Source organism: Poeciliopsis prolifica, unplaced genomic scaffold, assembly GCF_027474105.1.
Source record: "Poeciliopsis prolifica strain line A6 unplaced genomic scaffold, Auburn_PproV2 SCAFFOLD048, whole genome shotgun sequence".
Taxonomy (NCBI): domain Eukaryota; kingdom Metazoa; phylum Chordata; class Actinopteri; order Cyprinodontiformes; family Poeciliidae; genus Poeciliopsis; species Poeciliopsis prolifica.
This window is the reverse complement of record NW_026562423.1, coordinates 4,270,076-4,284,334: the sequence shown is the minus strand read 5'-3', so window position 1 is coordinate 4,284,334 and position 14,259 is coordinate 4,270,076. Positions and strand designations below refer to the sequence as shown.

General features: G+C 38.2%; 1 pseudogene; it reads left to right on the top strand.

The window, feature by feature from the left end:
* The first annotated feature begins 6,938 nt into the window (after nucleotides 1–6,938).
* LOC129377579 (protein FAM13A-like) lies at nucleotides 6,939–13,988 on the top strand (annotated as a pseudogene).
* The last annotated feature ends 271 nt before the right edge of the window (nucleotides 13,989–14,259 follow it).

Below are 14,259 nucleotides of genomic sequence, written 5' to 3'. Positions count from 1 at the left end.
TGTGAAAATATCTAGGAATTCTTCCGCTATTTTAAAATGTCTGAATGCTCTAATTATTTATAAAATATAAGTGCTTTTGAAGTATTCCTTAAATGCTTAGATACAAGAGCTTCACAGTACGTAAATTTTACAAAAAATAAATAAATAAAACGTTAACTTTGTTTCAATTCGTTACAAGAAAACAGGCTCGTTTCTTAGCAACACCTCGTCAACAAATAATGGTTATTGATGAAAGAACATTGGAATTCTTTAGCTATTTTAAAATGTGTCAACACTGTAGTTTATTATAAAATATAAGTGCTTTTGAAGTACTCCTTAAAAGCTAAGATAAAAGAACAGTACATAAATTTTAGAAAAAACAAACAAACGTTAACTTCGTTTCAATTCGTTACCAAAAAGCATGTTCGTCTCTTAGCAACAGCTCGTAAACAAAGGCCTTTTGTGAAAATATCTAGGAATTCTTCGCTATTTTGAAATGTCTGAATGCTCTAATTATTTATAAAATATAAGTGCTTTGAAGTATTCCTTAAATGCTTAGATACAGAGCTTCACAGTACGTAAATTTTACGAAAAAAATAAAACAAAACGTTAACTTTGTTTCAATTCGTTACAAGAAAACAGGCTCGTTTCTTAGCAACAGCTCGTAAAAAGGCCTTTTGTGAAAATATCTAGGAATTCTTCCGCTATTTTGAAATGTCTGAATGCTCTAATTATTATAAAATATAAACGCTTTTGAAGCACTCCTTAAAAGCTAAGATAAAAGAACAGTACATAAATTTTAGAAAAAACAAACAAACGTTAACTTCGTTTCAATTCGTTACCAAAAAGCATGTTCGTCTCCTAGCAACAGCTTGTAAACAAAGGCCTTTTGTGAAAATATCTAGGAATTCTTCCGCTATTTTGAAATGTCTGAATGCTCTAATTATTTATAAAATATAAGTGCTTTTGAAGTATTCCTTAAATGCTTAGATACAAGAGCTTCACAGTACGTAAATTTTACAAAAAAAATAAAATAAAATGTTAACTTTGTTTCAATTCGTTACAAGAAAACAGGATCGTTTCTTAGCAACACCTCGTCAACAAATAATGGTTATTGATGAAAGAACATTGGAATTCTTTTGCTATTTTAAAATGTGTCAACACTGTAGTTTATTATAAAATATAAGTGCTTTTGAAGTACTCCTTAAAAGCTAAGATAAAAGAACAGTACATAAATTTTAGAAAAAACAAACAAACGTTAACTTCGTTTCAATTCGTTACCAAAAGCATGTTCGTCTCTTAGCAACAGCTTGTAAACAAAGGCCTTTTGTGAAAATATCTAGGAATTCTTCCGCTATTTTGAAATGTCTGAATGCTCTAATTATTTATAAAATATAAGTGCTTTTGAAGTATTCCTTAAATGCTTAGATACTAGAGCTTCACAGTACGTAAATTTTACGAAAAAAATAAAATAAAACGTTAACTTTGTTTCAATTCGTTACAAAAAGCATGCTCGTTTCTTAGCAACACCTCGTAAACAAAGGCCTTTGTGAAAATATCTAGGAATTCTTCTGCTATTTTGAAATGTCTGAATGCTCTAATTATTATAAAATATAAGTGCTTTTGAAGTATTCCTTAAATGCTTAGATACCATAGCTTCACAGTACGTAAATTTTACGAAAAAATAAAATAAAACGTTAACTTGTTTCAATTCGTTACAAGAAAACAGGCTCGTTTCTTAGCAACAGCTCGTAAACAAAGGCCTTTTGTGAAAATATCTAGGAATTCTTCCGCTATTTTGAAATGTCTGAATGCTCTAATTATTTATAAAATATAAGCGCTTTTGAAGTACTCCTTAAAAGCTAAGATAAAAGAACAGTACATAAATTTTAGAAAAAACAAACAAACGTTAACTTCGTTTCAATTCGTTACCAAAAAGCATGTTCGTTCCTAGCAACAGCTTGTAAACAAAGGCCTTTTGTGAAAATATCTAGGAATTCTTGCTATTTTGAAATGTCTGAATGCTCTAATTATTTATAAATATAAGTGCTTTTGAAGTATTCCTTAAAGTTTAGATAAAGAGCTTCACAGTACGTAAATTTTACGAAAAAAAATAAAATAAAACGTTAACTTTTTCAATTCGTTACCAAAGTGCATGCGTCTCCTAGCAACAGCTTGTAAACAAAGGCCTTTTGTGAAAATATCTAGGAATTCTTCAACTATTTTAATGTTGAATGCTCTAATTATTTATAAAATATAAGTGCTTTTGAAGTATTCCTTAAATGCTTGATACAAGAGCTTCACAGTACGTAAATTTTACGAAAAAATAAAACGTTAACTTTGTTTCAATTCGTTACAAGAAAACAGGCTCGTTTCTTAGCAACACCCACGTCAACAAATAATGGTTATTGATGAAAGAACATTGGAATTCTTTAACTATTTTAAAATGTGTCAACACTGTAGTTTATTATAAAATATAAGCGCTTTTGAAGTACTCCGTAAAAGCTAAGATAAAGAACAGTACGTAAATTTTAGAAAAAACAAACAAACGTTAACTTTGTTTCAATTCGTTACCAAAAAGCATGTTCGTCTCTTAGCAACAGCTCGTAAACAAAGGCCTTTTGTGAAAATATCTAGGAATTCTTCCGCTATTTTGAAATGTCTGAATGCTCTAATTATTTATAAAATATAAGTGCTTGTGAAGTATTCCTTAAATGCTTAGATACAAGAGCTTCACAGTACGTAAATTTTATGGAAAAATAAAATAAAACGTTAACTTTGTTTCAATTCGTTACAAGAAAACAGGCTCGTTTCTTAGCAACACCTCGTCAACAAATAATGGTTATTGATGAAAGAACATTGGAATTCTTTTGCTATTTTAAAATGTGTCAACACTGTAGTTTATTATAAAATATAAGCGCTTTTGAAGTACTCCTTAAAAGCTAAGATAAAAGAACAGTACGTAAATTTTAGAAAAAACTAACAAACGTTAACTTTGTTTCAATTCGTTACCAAAAAGCATGCTCGTCTCCTAGCAACAGCTCGTAAACAAATGCTTATTGTTGAAAAAATCTAGAAATTCTACAGGTATTTCAAAATGTCTCAACACTAATTATTTATAAAACATAAGTGTTTTTGAAATACTACTTAAATGCTTCCACTTAATAGTTGTACATTGCTAAATTTTAGAAAAGTTAAAAGCAAATGTTTACTTCGTTTCAATTTATTACAATAGAAGACGCTCCTCTCTTAGCAACAACTTGCCAACAAATGTTACTGTTGAAAAAATATATCAATTCTTCCACTATTTTGAAATGCCTGAATACTCTTCATAATTTGTAAAACACAAGTGCTTTTGAAATACTACTTATCTGCTTAGACATGAGAAACATACATTAGATAAATTTCAGAAATGTAAAAAGCAACAGCTTGCCAACAAATATTGTTATTGTTGAAAAACATAGGAATTCTTCCGCTCTTTTGAAATGTCTCAACAGTCACATGCTACTGAGCATTGTAGCTTACTTTAGCATTCATGCTAATGTTTAGTCTCAGAAAGCTGAGGTCCCACCAATGGGCACATTTTTTCAAGCCCGTTTAAATTTTCTTGTTATTATTATTTATCTTTTGTAATCATACGTTTTAGAGCCATTAATAACAAGTCACGTTAACCAAGGTAGTAAACCACATTAATAAAATAGTGACGTAATACTTCAAATGACCACTGAACACTGCAGTAATAAAATATATTAACATTTCTAAAAAAACCCACAGAAAGCCCTAAGAAACCATTAAAATGTGGGAAAAATTTTAAAAAATTACTGTTAATCTATTGGCATGATTTGGTCTTTAAATGGCCATTTATATTATTTTGGCTAATTGTAACGCTTTCTTTGATGCGCAGATCTGACTGCAAGGTATAGTGTTAACCAGTTTGTAGATCAGAAATAGGTACGACATGGAGTCATGATTGGGTGAATAATTAATACAACTGATGCCAAAAAAGGTTTGTTAATACTGCTATTTATTGCAGTGGCAATAATAATAATAGTAGTAATAATAATAATGATAATGATAATACCAAAACAACAAAAATAAATAAATAAAGTTCTCAAAGAAACAGGAAAATAGAAAACAAACAAAACACTTATGTCAGTGACACTTCAAAAGCTAATAGAGTCCACAAGATGTCCAAAAATGAAGGGAGAATAGTTATTTTCCCTTTTTTGATACTCCTTAGAGTCTGTTCAGTTCCTATATGGAAAGTGTAGTTCTGTTTCCTACCACCAGATGGTGGGTGGGTAGCTCGCCATCTTCCGTCATCCAGTGTATCCGTGAAGGGATCTGGAAGAAAAAAAAACCTGACCTAAAAGGCCAGCAAACACACATTAAGTTCATATATAAATTTTATATTTATATAAAAAAATACATACTTGCTATGTTTTGACAATTTCATTATAATAAGAAAAAAATCCTTTTAAAAAGTGCACTTCATAATTCAAGTTCAAAATTGCTTAATTGACATAATTAGCAGTCGTTAAACAACAACTAATTGAATCAAATCAATCAATTTAAAAATGTGATTGATCAGTGTAGCTACAACCAAGATCATGTTGGATACCGAACTTCATTGCTGCACCAGCATAGAAAGTAACACCAACAAAGAAATCACAAAAAATAATTCAATCTAAAGTTGAAAGGGAAACCCTTAAGTATCAACGGTGTGGTCTTTAATTCGGCTGCAACAGTATGACTTTTTATTTAGTTTAATTCATAAGTAAACTTGACTGATGTGGCCACTGATTGTCGAGTTGGTAGCTAATGCTAACTGGCGGAGCGTAGCAAAAATAACGCCCTACTATAAATGACTGATATTTACTCACCGTCGAGTAACAAATTTTCTGAGGAGGTGGATGCAATGACAAGTTGTTCAAATCAGGAAGGTATCACAACCTGGCGAATATTGTAATGGGAGGGAATGTTAGCGGCGCTATTATTGCAGATACAACACAACGTCAAGTCAGATGGTATTTGACAACTCACCGGAGATCTTCAAAGTTTAGAGATTAAATGAGTGATGTGTTGATTTAGAACTTCAAGTTGTTTTATCAACAACTGACGCGACAACCAACAGTGAGCAGCAGCCAACCCGGAAACACACATGACAATGAACTTAAAGGGATTGGCTTAAAGGGAAGATGATTGGGTCATGTTGGTCACATGGGTTACATAATACTATTGTACATTCAATAAAGTATCCAAACTCAACATCCTGAGCAAATAATCACACTATAATTGTCTTCTAAAAGCAAAATAAGAAACATAATCATAGCAAAAATGTTCTGTATCATATCAGTCTCAAGAGATGATTGAGAGATGCTGATGTCTAGTTCTTTAGCTTCTGACAGATCTGCATTTGTCCATTCTAAAAATTGCCCTTTTAGCAGGGAATCAAACATTGTTCAGCCTGGGATGTGCGTCTCTCCATTCACATTTGTATTTTTGAAAGCATTTTTGCTTCTAAGGATATGGAATAGGGTAGAGTGTGGCATATGAAATATTTTCAATCCAACCCCAAGAATATGAGTAAATAACACAAAACAATATTAATCGACTATTACACCAACGTGGCCTATGTGACACACCTGTCTGTTCTGAACTTTAGTAGAAGCTGTTATTTCTACATACATGTACAATCTTGTGTTTGCATTGGTGCTAATATGTTTTCGGGTATGAATTGACATTATCATCATATGATTCCTCAGTCAATATATTGACATTTTTCAATTTATATTGTCTGTGTGGACTTGATATTTCACACCCATCGATCCATCCATCCATTTTCCGGTCACCCTTCTCCCTAACGGGGTCGGGAGGTGCTGGTGCCTATCTCCAGCTGCGTTCCAGGCGAGAGGCGGGGTACACCCTGGACAGGTCGCCAGTCTGTCGCAGGGCAACACAGAGACAAACAGGACAAACAACCATGCACACACACACTCACACCTAGGGAGAATTTGGAAAGACCAATTAACCTGACAATCATGTTTTTGGACTGTGTTAGGAAGCCGGAGAACCCGGAGAGAACCCACACACGCACAGGGAGAACATGCAAACTTCGTGCAGAAAGACCCCAGGCCGGGAATCGAACCCAGGGCCTTCTTGCTGCAAGGCAACAGTGCTACCAACTGTGCCACCATGCAGCCCATATTTCACATTTTGTCATTAGTTCAACTTGGTGGCGTTCGTCCTAAAGTCATACATTTTTCTTTCTGAACTTTTACATACTAAAGGTCATGGAGAATCATGGAATAGTCATAGTTGTTTTATTTTCTAAATACCAGTGGGAGTTCTGATTGTGGTCTTGAAAAAAAAACCTAAATCTCAACATAACTCCACTTTGGTCCAACTGATGATGCAATTTTGAAATATTAAATGGTTGATGTTTTTATCAGCTTCTCAGTACTTCAGTAGGTCTTGTGCCAAATACTTGCTTACTGTGGCTGAAGTAATTTCTCGCATGGCTACTTTCCACTTTTACTTGAGTAAAAATATGTTGAAGTACTCTGGGTATAATTTTTGGGTACTCCATCAATCTCTGATGCTGAAGAAGAGAAGGATGTTTTGTGTGCATCTTTCTGTGAGGCAGCAGCTTCACTGCCTCTAAGGAGAAGGACGTCCCTCCTCCTCCTCCTCTTTCTCCTTCATCTTGCCCGTTTATGAATGAGATGATGATGTCAGCAGCAGGGCCCTCCCTCTCTGATGCAGGAAAAACCTCACAATCAGATAGAGCCGGTCCCCCGCACACCTCTCGTCCTGACGGAGGCAAACATCTCCATCCTCCTTCTCTCATCCCCCTCCTCTTCCTCTCAAGACTGAGGATGAGTAATCCAGCCGGTGAGGGAGGGGAGCGAGAGAGGTGCGCACAGTGAGGGCGAGAGAGGAGGAGGAAGGGAGGAGACCATTGCATCGTCACCACCATCATCATCGTCAGTGAACGTGCAAACGACAGGCTGAGAATTCAAAAAACCGTCCTGCTGAGCTGAGTCTGATCGGAGCAGGCTAATTCCTGAGCACTCACTGCCAGCGCAGGAGGAAGGAATCAGGAGAGCATCATCCACGGCAACCGGATTTCACTGAAACACCTGGACCACACCGCTGAGTGAGAGAAGGATTTATATTTAACCTCCTTACATCTGGCTGACCCACAGGGATGAGGCTAATTCGTGGGTTAAACCCTGAGTGAGTCATCCTTTCGCCTGGAGGACATGATCGTACCCCAAGAAGCAATCAGCACATCTTCCTGCCCCCTCAACATGTAGCCATCCAGGGACAGCGAGCGGGCTAATATCTGGATCCATCTCGGTGACGAGAGTCACTGCTGACCGTGTTGGACACACTCCTCTTAGCACCTGGTTTATCAGTGTGTCGGCATGTTTTGCTTCTGCCTGCAGAGTTCCCTGCTTAAGCTCCAGGCTCTGGATGTGGAAGGAGGGTCCTCGCGGGGGACGTCCCCAGAGGAGAGCCCCTCTGCCCTGGTCAGCAAGGAGCAGAAGAGCCCCTGCGTCCCCATCGAGTTGGGGGGGAAGGACGGGAGGACGACAGCTCTCTGCCACAGAGCCCCGACAGATGAGAACCACCCACCAGGTATACCTGTCTGTCTCTATTCCTACCTGTCTGTCTCTATTCCTACCTGTCTGTCTCTGTCCCCACCTGTCTGTTTCTTGTCCTCGTCTTTCTGTTCCTGCCCCAACCTGTCTGTCCTCACCCGTCTGTCTCTGTGCAGGTCAGATGGTGTCCCTCTTAAGCTCCTTCTGAAGTATTTTCAGGTTTTTGTCTCAGGGTTTTTGATGAATCAGCTCCTCCTAGCCTCTCACAGAGTGGGTGTGTGTGTGCGTGTGTTTTCAGTCTCCCACCTCCCTTCAGCGATCAGCTATTTATAGCCACCGAAGTAAAACTCTGTGAAGCACACTGACCTCCTTCAGCTCCTCGACTCTCGCTCGAACTGCGTGCTTCACCGAGGCAGCTCTCTGTTAGCATTTGCTGGGAATTTAAAGTGGAACCGGAGACTAAGCAGGATCAGCTGCTGTAGCAAGAAGATCTTTACAACTAGCTAATTGCTGAAAATGTTGGAGAACCGATGTGATCCCATCAAATATGCATGAGAAATGGGCCATTATGTCCATTAATTTGTCGTTTGTTTTCACCAGAGCTCCTGACGGTCCTGACCAGACCTTCACAACCCCCCAGACACCAGCCGTTAGCTTCCATCCATCCCAGCCAGCAGCCCCTGGTCTCCGACGGGACATTGTCCCCCAGTCCTCATCATTCCCCACAGAGGAGCAGCCCTGGGGGTGAGGTTGGAGGAGGAGATGGATCGGAGGGGGAGGAGGAGGAGGCGGAGCTCTTCTCCAGCTGCTGGCAGGCCTCCCCAGCCCACTCCCCTCCCCACGCTGCTGCAGCCCCAGCCTGAGTTCAACTCCGACCCAGATACAGCTCCATCACCACCCTGCAGCCAGCAGTACATGCTGTGAGCATCCAAAGCGTTGTGTTGAGATGTTAACCTTGGGTAAAAATACGGGTATCAAACTCCAGTCCTCAAGGGTGGATATTGTTCATTTCTTTGGACAAGAAAATGTGTCTGTTTGATTCAGGTGTGCTGAACCAGGGCATACCTAAATGTCGTTAGAAACTGTCCATGGAGGACTAGAGTTTGATGCAGGTGTCTGCACAAATTAAGGAAGGATTAAGTCATTTGAATCCCAGGCAGGTGTGCTTGAGCATTTAAAACAAATTCAAAATACTCAAGAGAGGTGCTCCTGGTGAGCTGGATGGCATTGATTTAGTGGAATCGATGCCTTCTGGATTCTGGACATGTTGGCTCACAACCCAACATACGTATGACTCAGTCAAACGTAATAACGAAGTTGATTTTGAGCTAGTTTGTGAATTTAGATGTCGTTTGTTCTGAAATAGTTTCAGTTAACAGTTTCACAGACCTGGGATGTGTCTTAGAATTTGAGTTTTGACTTTTGGAACTTGACATCCTCTAATTTTAGTGTAGATATGTTTCAGACAATTTAGGGAACTGGGATGTGTTGGTCCTAAATGGCTCTGATTTTACAGTCTTCTTTGAGTCCAGAATTGGAGCCCAATTGTTCTTTTATGTTTTTACTGGTGCAGTTGTTGATGGTTTTCTCTGGACTTGTACAATATGTGTCCAGATTTAGGTACAATGTAGTTTGGGTTTAAGAGTGATAGGACAGACTTCAACAGCAAGCCTGGTGTTAAGTTTTGGCACTTGTTGATGCTGTATCTGGATGAGACAGAATGTTTGATTTATCAAGAATAAAATTCTTTTATGTGTTCTTGAGCTTTATTTCTCCTGTGCAGCTCTAGATGAGTGTGTTTGGTTATAAATGAAATCTGGGTTTTGACCATGTGGAATTAGCTGGTGGTTTTCACGTGACAGTACTGATCTGGTGATAGATTCATGACGTAGCTTTTTGTTTTGTTTCTTCAGGAATCCCATTTGAACTCATTTAGATTTATATTCCTTTGTATTTGGTTCTGTATAATCTAATTTGTTGGTCTGGGCTCAGGCAGGACATTCTTGCTCCAGGTGAATGCGATGTCATGTTGGTATACTTTGTGCTGAAGATGACAGCTCCCCAAATACTAGAAAGTGTGCATTCTGATGCAACCACTTTTAATTAATTTTCTACTTTGTTTGTGCTTTTGTGTTTTTCAGTTGAGTTTAATGGGTTATAGGTCACATTGAAGGTGGAGAAAGTTTCAGCGATAATTTATTTTGATAACTTTTATTTGCCATCAAATAATCAACAACATTAACAACTCAATATGCATCAACATTTTAATGGGACAATGTAGTTAGTAGTTATCCATTTAAGGCTCTTTTGAATGTCATTCATATGATAGGCAGAGACACAGTGTGCGACTGGGTTGCACAATATGAATTTCTATTGGTCATTGTCAGACATAAAGGATTTTCCTTTCAACTATCACACAAGATTATAAAAAGAAGCAGAGTGTTTTGAATAAAATCTAGTGAGACTTGTTTTTTTCTTTTTGTCCTGATGAGGCGATTTTATTTTGACCTTGTGTCTGCCTTTTTAATGCATCTTACGTAATCCATCCATTATTTTCCTACTTTATCTTTAGAACCAAAGCTTGAGGCAGGGGTTCAAAGTGTGTCCATGACCCAGTTTGAGGTTTGATGTCTCACTAGACTCTCTTTCCATATTACCAAATTTGACTGTGTTTTGCTAGAGAAAGGCTGGCCTTCCCAAATTATTCAGGCATTTTTCAGAATCGACTCCCTGATTACGGGAGCGTTGATGCTCAACAGAAATGAGTGAAACTGAGGCATAATATCTAGTTTGAATTTCACTGAGGCCCTGATTGTAGTTTATGTTCTGCAGAAAGATGAAAACTAGTGAAGCTGAACCTTACTTTCCTCTATATAGGTGCAGGAGTCTCGGGGACAGGACTGAGGTCTCAGAGGACGAGTGTCCATCGTCCATCCCTTTCCTCACCCGACACATTCAAGCTTGAAGAAGAGGTTCGCAGGTTTGAGGATCAGTTTGAGCAGGAAATGAACTACAAGGTAAATCTACACTTCCTCTCTCACATGATGAGGTAACGGTCACCTTGATCAGTTTTAAAGCCTTCAACTATGGCTTCTTTTCTCTTCCTATTTTCGCTTTATTTATGGCATCTGTTCATATTTCACTGTGGAGTAGAACAACAGAAAAACGCATGATTTCCAGCTGTGTTTGTTTTCTTTCTTTTCGTGTACTTAAACATAGGATAAACCATTTCATAAGCAAACAAAATAAGACTGTTTCTACTCCGACACTCGCGCAGTCTTGATATTCAGAATATTTCCACAAAATATATTGGTGCTCATTCACGCCCCTCTTCTGAATGCCGACCCGGACAACTTCCCAAAACCACAAAACTTCAACCATCTACTGATATGTAAAGTTTAGTATTGTGGATATTTGTTGTGATGATTATTTTAAATGGTTTTGAATTCTTAATTGATCTGAATTGTCGTCTGTTTTGTGTTTGTTTTTTCAGCCGTCCCACAATGATAAATATTCAAACCCGGAGATGATCAGAGTGATGAGTGAGCTGGCAAAAGCTCGGAAACAACTTAAAGGTAAACTGCAACAAAGATCTGCAATTTCTGTACCGGTTTATCAAAAAAAAAAAAAAAAGAAATTTATTTGAATTTAGATTTGTCGCAGTTACTATAATTAATCTATTGTAGTTAGAACATCTGAAAAAGACTAATAAAAAACAACAAACCACATGTTAGGTATTTAATTGGTCTTGCTATAATATCCTCCGTTTTCTCTGCAGCACATTCCATAAATAGTCGGTTCAATGCAATTGTTAATGCAAATGTTATTCAGTGTATTTTTTGCTGTTGTTCTAATTGTGCCTCCTCTGCAGAGTTGAGACTTCGACAGTCGGTGTTTGAGTCAAAGGAGCAAGAATCCAGCGAAACATGCAGGTAATGTTCCATACAATTTCATCCATTCATTGTTTGAAGTATCAGTATTTACACAGCTAAATTAATTAATTAGAGTAATAAAATTTGTAATCATATTTAAAAGGTATAACTCAACTGCTGCATAAAACATTTTTTAAAGATATATATGCATATAAATATATAAATATTTTCATCTGGGTTCTCTTAATCTGCAGATCGGGTTCCGGTCAGCAGGGGGCGTCGGACCACAAACCATCTCTAGAGGAAACTGTGGAGTCTCTATTCAGGCGGCTGAGAGAAAAGAGACAGTCTCTAGGTCTCCCTGACAACATGAAGGTTTGTGTTCACTGTGACGGGGTCTGAATTGCTGCCGTGAGCTCAGCCTAACCTCCGCTTCGACTTCCTGTCTGCTCCTATTGGTGTACAGGAGATGACGCAGGCACAGATGGTCCTGGAGAAGATCACACTGCAGAAATGTCTGCTGTACTTTGAGAGTGTTCACGGCCAACCAGTAAGACTCCAACGGAAACTTTACCTTCATCTCAGACATTTAATGAGCAGGGGCGTCCCGATACAAAGCAATATTCGATATATCGATATTGCATTTTTGCGTATTGGCGATAACGATATTGATCCAATATGATATCAGCACAATTGATACGTACTTATTTTAGTTATTTTTTTGTAAGGAATGGTAGAAAAGGTTTTACAAAGTACTATAGTAAACGATAGCCAACAACTATGTATTGGTTGTAATTAAACATTGAGTCTGGAGTGGAATACCGGAGCGGAGTGCTTCTAATGCTTTTTATGGAGATTTTAGATGCCAATACAATCTGATACTCGTTTTTTTTGGCTTATATTGGATTGATATCAAAATTGGAACGGGACAAACCGATTAATGAGACTTTTTTACCCTTTAGTTTGTGTAGAAATGCTGTTGAAAAGCTTATGTCAAGATAAAGGGTTTCAGAGGCTTATCATCTCCATTTTATCCTTCAGGGAACGAAGCAGGAGAAGAACCTGGTGAAGCCTCTTTACGACCGGTACCAGATGATCAAACGGTTACTGTGTGCCAGCCCCACCATCACTACCATAGTGAGAAGCAAACACACACACACACACACACACACGCAAATTGTTCTTCACCAGTTTTGCTTCTTTCTCAAATAGGAAAATATCTGAATCAAAAGCAGATTCTGTTTTCTGTTTTCTCTGGTGGCACTCTCAATAAAAAATATATTTCAGCTTTTACTAAACTCAGTGGGTTAATGTAGCTGAAAATCAGTTTATCCAATGTCTAAATTACAAACATAAAACCAAAGAACTTGAGCGTGGAAGAGAGAGCGTACGGTAATCCATTTTCTGTTTCTGTCCCTCAGGAGGAAGAGGAGGGCTCAGATGAAGAGTCTCTGACCTCCTCTGTGGTAAGTGATGTTCTAGTGCCGCCTTCTTGCAGAGTGACGTGGCCAGCTGCCAATGAGGAGGACAGCGACCGGGACAGCGACCCGGCCTTCGTGTCCCCAATAGACGAGGTGAAAGCCGTCCGTCAGCACGGAGCTCTCATCACGGCCAACCTGCATGAAGCGTCCAGGTGCTTTTACCGAATTACAGCTGCATCTGCATCTGCATTCTTCATGGTTTACTTTAACAGAGCTGAATGTCTTTTAACCTTCTCCTGACGCTGATTAAGGTCTCAGCTGCTGGAGTGTTTGCGGCAAACCAGAGCTGAGAAGAAGTCAGGAGAAAAGTTCTGAGGGAGTTCGAGGACGAGTTTTACCGTCAGACCGGTCGGTATGTAAGCCCACAGTGCCCGTTCTAAATCATGAGAAAATACACATTTGCAATTGTTAGACTTTGTTTTGGTATTGACTAGTCACAAGTTTTGAAAATTGGCAAAAACTTTTGTCCTAAAGCTTCTGTAATGCAGGAAACATGGAAGAATCCCCTTTAAAAAACAAAAATATTGAGGATTCTGTTCACTTCTGGATGCGATCTAAATGAACCGAAAGTGTTCCAAACTTTAAACGTCTATGTGATGAGTGATCAATGATGGAGTTCCCCCTTTTAGCTCAGCTGAGGTATTGTGAGCTTGTGGGAAGTGCAAAAAAAAAAATGTAAAAACGGCAGATTGCCAGAATTTTACATTTTAAACATGATTAAAAAGATTAAAAAGTGATTTGATCAGGATTTTTCTTAAATAAGTGAGCAGCCATACATGGCGTAACTTACCAAGTGGCTGGTTTTCCCAACAGAGTCTGCCAGAAGGAGGACCGCACTCCGATAAAGGAGGAATACCAGGAATACAAAGCTCAAAGCCAAACTGCGGCTGCTGGAGGTTCTGCTCAGTAAACAGGACGTCAACCAAACCCCCTGAAGGCAAACAACAGAAGTAAACTACGAAAAAAAAAAAATAAAACTATCAAATGTTAGAAATTAGTGCCATACATCATCTTCAGAATAGCAGTATTTCGACACAATGTCTGAAATGATTCCGTCACCTTTTCCACATTTCTCACACATTTCTGATGTTTCAAACATGTTTTCAGGTCTTCAATCTAATATGTCATCAGTTCAATATACTGCACAAGTGCAAAATCCATTTAGAGCGTCATTTATCCCACAGTAATTTTCTGATATCTGAACAAAACTTCCATATGTGTTTGTAGTTTATACGGTTTGTCCAAAGCGACCACGATCGATGGAAAACATGTTCATAACGTTTAAAAGGTTCTCTTATGAGGCTAAAGTGTGGTTGAAGT